Here is a 5,987-nt window from a genome sequence, read left to right as displayed (position 1 = left end):
AATTAAATAATGGGATCTATATATATATATATATGGAAAAATCTATTATGCGGAAAAGATATGATGTGGGAAGGGCTTGCCATGTCAATAATTTATTCTTTATTATTCCAGTTGACAGGTTAGAAGTAGAGCTTGCCATGTCAATAATCTTCTATTTGTTCCATTAATCAAATCAAGCAATTCTAGAGGTAAGGCTGCAAGTTGGGTTGGGTTAGGTTGTGTTGAGGTCAATCCTAAGTTTTAAACCTCCAACCCTAACCCTAACCCAACTTGACCTTCAACCCGACTTACCCAACCCTAACCCCAACCTAAAGTCAATTTCGGGTTGGGCCCAACATTCTTCCCATTCCTTAAAATATTATAGAACTTATTAATGTTAGATCTTAACTCAACTTCATTACATATATTAATCTTATATTTTATTAGTATTTGTTTATTGATGTTTTTATTGGTTCCTTAAGTACAAAATTCAAGAAAAAAATGTTTGAAATGACTATAATTTATTATGATGACTTATAATAGATCTTTTATGGGCATCAAGCCTTGGGTGGCAAACAACAATGAGGAGATAAAGAATAAAATATTAGGCAACCCTAACCCAACCCGAAGTAAAGTTGAGTTCGTAAATTTCAACCCTAACCATAAACTCAAGCATCAACCCGACCCAACCCAACCCGATTTTTTTTCAGGCTGGGTTCGGGCTAACCCAACCCAAGTTGCAGCCTTATCTAGAGGGGATGCAAAATTCTCTATAGAAGCATTAGGAGTTGCCAACGAATATAGCTTATCTCCCTTTTTCCTCTCCCTTTTATTAGTAAACTAACTATCCCCCACTTTCTTGTAAATTATTTATATCTTTCACTAATTCCTATTTATCTCTTAAATTATCTCTAATTCATATTTATCCTCTCCCCCACCTTTCATCTATACCTATCTAAAGAATTTTCAACTGAAACATTTAACAATTATTTAAATATTATAATAAAATTATATTATTAATGATTTTATATTTTTATGAGACTCATAATGAAATTATGTAATAACAATATAAATTATAATTTTATGGAGTATTCAATTTAATAACTAAATAATATTTTAAAAACATAAATAAAAATATTTAAATAACAAAATATTAAAATAACTAAATAATTATGTAACAAAATAATTAAAATTACATAATAACATTAAACTTTAAAGAAATAAAATTTACATAACAAACAATATCAAATATTTTATATATTATTTAAATATTTAACATAACTAAATTTATGTAATAAATTTACAAAAATCTTAAGAGTAGAATAATAATTATAATAGATTTCATAACTTTTGAATTAATAATAATTTTATACTTTACAAAATTAATAACAAAATTATGTATTAATAGTGTAAATTATATTTTTATGGATTATTAAATTTAATAAATAATTAATATTTTAAAATTTTAAATAATGGAATTATTTAAATAATTAAATAATATTAATAACTAAATCATATATTATATATTATTTTAAAAACAAAAAATGGATTAAATAACAAAATTATGCTATAACTGTAAACAAAATATCAAGAGCACAAAAGTAAATATAAGTAGCGAGGCCCCATGTGATGCATGAGATGTGGCACCCCTCATTGTCCCTTGCCCCATAGTCAATACACTCTACCCCATCCCTGCCTTGTCCCTGGTGGTAAGGCAAGTTGGAGATGAGGCACCAATTCCTCATCGAGGATGGGGAATCTCCAAGTTTCCCCCACCCTAATAAAACCACCTTAAAATAATCTAATTTGTGGATATTGTACAAATAAAACTATAGAAATTTGGGGTATTTTAGGAATTGGATTATGACAATTTGGAGGTACTTTATAAATAGAATTGTGGGATCCTAGGACTACAATAATATAAGGAAAAACTTGGAGATATTTTAAAAGTCAAAATTAAATCTACTGATATTTTTCTAATTTACCATCGGGTTTGGGAAATTATATGCAAACCCTGTCCCTTCCCCATCCCTAATTTGGAGCAAAAATATTTTCCCATCCCTACCCTGTCTCTTCCCTATCCCTATTTAAGATTCGATAAAACTTGCCCCGTCCAGGGGGGGCATGGTATTATTTATGCTTTATATACTATTTTTAAATAAATTATAAATATTGTCAATATACAAAAGTGAATACTAAATCATATTTTAAACATTAATTAAAAACAAAAAATAGATTAAATAACAAAATCTTGTAATAACTTTAATAAGAATATAAAATATAAATAAATGAAAAAATAAATATTATTGGAATAGTGGAAGTGTATTAAATAACTTAGAGGTTTTAAAGCTTTTTATTAGTTATTTCTTGTATTTTTGTTATGAATATATTTTTAGCAATTGTGTATTTTTGCTATAAAATTTCAATAATTATTGGATATTAAACTATTGTTATTTGTTAGAGATTAAACTATTAATTTAGCTGAAATTAGGAGTGTTCAATAGGCAATTCAATTTGGTTGGAGATTTTTTGGCTAGCCAAACTGATCTGGTTGAGTTAGGGAGTTGGTCACTTGAAAGTTGAAACCGACCAACCATTAGTGAAAACTAACCATTGGTTAATTAATAAATGTTCAAAATTTCCAATTTTTAACGTTTAGCATAACTTACATTAATCATTGTAATTTAATAAATTTTTATGACAATTATTTATTCATAAAAGATATTACTAATTAACATAATTTAATAATTTCTATAAAATCAATAATTATAGTTAACACTTATAAAATAATTTAGGGAAACTCTTTAACTAATAATACATAATTTTTTAAATAAATAGTAAGTAAAAATTAGAAAATTAATCTATGAAAAAATATTCTCTAAACTATTTAAATAATAATCCATTAATATTATTCAACTAAATAATTATTAAAAATTTTAGGAAAATTAAATTAGGAAATTAATCTATCGGAAACTATTTCATATTTATTTAAATAAAAATCCATTATTAATAAATAATTATGAAATAATTTAGGAAAATTATTAAATATATGCACACTGGTCTAGACCACTTGGTTGACTCCAACCACTCTTGGTTTTACATTAATTAACAATAAATGATTTACTTTTCATTAAAATTAATGTAATTTACCATAATTACATTAATTTACTATAATTACATCACATTGATTAATAGTAAATAATTTAGGCTTAAAAGGTAAATAATTTATATTTTTGGAAACTATCATAAAATATTGTAATTTATCGTTATTTAATTTATTATTAGTTAATTAGTTATAGAGAATTATTATAATAGCAGGGATGGTAATTTTTCCTACAAAGCTAGGGCCCTGCCTTGCTCGACCGATCCCGAATGGAGCAAATTTTCTCAAATTTTAAATAGGGATGGGGTTTGCATATAATGGTAAACTAGTAAAATATCAGTAGATTTAATATTGATTTTAAAAGCATATATAAGTTCTTCTCATATTTTTATAATCCTATGTTCCCGCAATTCCATTTATAAAATACTCCAGATTTGTTGTAATCCAATTCCTAAAATACCCCCAAATTCCCATAATCATATTTGTAAAATATCCACAAATTAGATTAGTTTTAAGTTGTTGCATTGGGTGGGGAAAATTTGGGAATTCCCCATCCTTGACAGGAAATGAGTGCCTCACCTCAAACCCACCCCACCACCAGGGAAGGGGCGGGGATGGGGTAGAGTGTCTTAACTATTGGGGGGCAAGGGATTGGGAGGAGTGCCCCATCCCATGCATCGCATGGGTCCCACTAGTATTCTTTTCAAATCTAATTTGATTTGATTATGAAAATTTGCAGTGATAGTAGGGTTTCAACAAGCAGGCGGTCTACCAATGGTTTGTTATTTTTAATTTATATTTTTTCTAATTTTTTATTTGTAAAAAGTATTAAAAATTGTGATTTGAGGAAGAAACCTGGTGACCATATCAAATAGGTCAACGGTTGAATCAATTATATTAGATAATTTTTTACTAAGTCAACAGCTTTTTGTAAAAATCAGATTTGAGGAAGACTGAACTTGGAAGACGATTCAAACAATTCGACCATCTAGGTCAATGGCGAGTTAAATACACTTTAGCAGTTTTTTTTTTTTTTTTGCTAGATAAACGATCAAAATTATAATTCCAAAATATCAACAAAATTTAGAACTTCTACGACCCCTGGGGTAATTAGAAAGATAAAAACATGCTTGGGGTAATGTTTTAGCCTTCTCGGCTATCACATGAGCTAAAGTGTTAAACGTCCTATTTTCATAACAACAAGAGCAAGAATTTAAAAGAAACAAGACCTCTGGTCTTAGACGAAAGCCAAAGGCAGTGAAGCCTTTGATTGCAGCGCTTGCACCACATTGACTGAATACAAACACACCAAAATACGACTATGGGAGAATTGAGAAGCATACAGGACTTCCTGCAAAATATTGCATTAAACTCAGCATCTTCCACGGATCTCAAGTTCTTTGAAATTCCCCCTACAATGCCAACTTTTGCAAAGGTGGGATGGGATATTCACGCATGTGGACTAGTATGTACGTATACGGTTTTATCATATCAATGGATCTCTAGCTTTATATATATACATAAAGGGAGTATTTGAATTGAATTTGATACGAAGAGCTTGTACAGGATCACAAAGTGATTCCTCCATTAAAGGGTCATTAGTTCGCTCAATGTTCAAAATTATTGATACAACCCAATACGTTGGTAGGGGCATATTGGACTGTATCGACTCCACTTTTGCATTTTTTTTTTTTAGTTTTTTTTTTTTTTTTTTTTCTAATCTGGTTCAGAAGGATTGGTTTAATGTGTTCCCGCAGTCTTTTATAAGTCATATATAGAGAATATCTTCATACTTGTATGTTTTTTTTTTTTTTTCATGGAAAGAGATTCTCAATGCAAGGCTGTAAGAGATTGTGCGAATGATGCATGTGAACGCCGTCTTGTGAGGACCAAATCCAATTTCTGTAAGGGACATGTGGCATTCTCCTATTGGGTCTGCAATGTGGAGTCTACTATTGCTAAATCTGAACTATATTTTTACCTTTTATTTGTGGTTTCTCCTAAAATATATTAGGGTAAATTTTAAAGCCCCCCTTTGACAATGGGGTCAGTAACAATTACCCCCCTGAACTTTTATTAGCAACAAAGACTCCCTTGAACTTTCATTTTGCACAAATAATCCCAAGCCATTAAGTCAAATGATAGTGTGTTAAATTATCAAAATATCCACCTAAAATTTTCTTATTTTCCTTTTCTTGCCCTTTTCTTTTAAACCATAATTGACCTAAATATACCTCAATTTTCTCTGAACAAAACTAGCTAAAATAATAAGAATCATTTCATTAACATAGGAAAACAAGTTTTTTTTAATTCTTGTTTCATTTCATTGAAATGAATGTCTCTCTTCATCTTAAAAACATAAAAACTATCCACTCCTTCCTCTAATAAAATAAGAAAAAACAAAAAAATCTTAAATTTATATCTATTTAAATATAATATACGGCCAGAAATATGCAATGAACTATTCGAGCAATCAAGAAGACTTCAATATTATATTTAGAAAAATAATCAAATCATAAACAATTCAAATAAATAAGAAAATAATAGTTTGGAGATTTTAAAAATAGTAAACAGCTTATGAGAATCTTTTTTCAAATTTAATTGATGAAACTCTAATGAAAGGAGGTATTTGTTGCAAAGTGAAACTTCAAAGGAGTCTTTATATCAAATACAAGCGGATATTTTTAATTTACCCAAAATATTAACCACTTAATTAAAAGGCTACAAGTATAATCTTTAATATAAAATTTAGCCATATAGGAGGGTAGTATTTATACATGGCAAGTGTTTTGGTTTGAAATTTGCCCTATGCAAGGTTGGCATTAAAAAACATGTGGAGCCCATTGTAGGATCCCACCTAAATTGCCACATGGAGGACCCCTGGATCATTCAAGGTAGCTCATTA

The sequence above is a fragment of the Nelumbo lutea genome, chromosome 6, assembly GCF_056320005.1.
Source record: "Nelumbo lutea isolate HS-2025 chromosome 6, American lotus-T2T, whole genome shotgun sequence".
NCBI lineage: Eukaryota > Viridiplantae > Streptophyta > Magnoliopsida > Proteales > Nelumbonaceae > Nelumbo > Nelumbo lutea.
The sequence above is the reverse complement of the archived record's forward strand: the minus strand, read 5'-3'. Positions refer to the sequence as shown.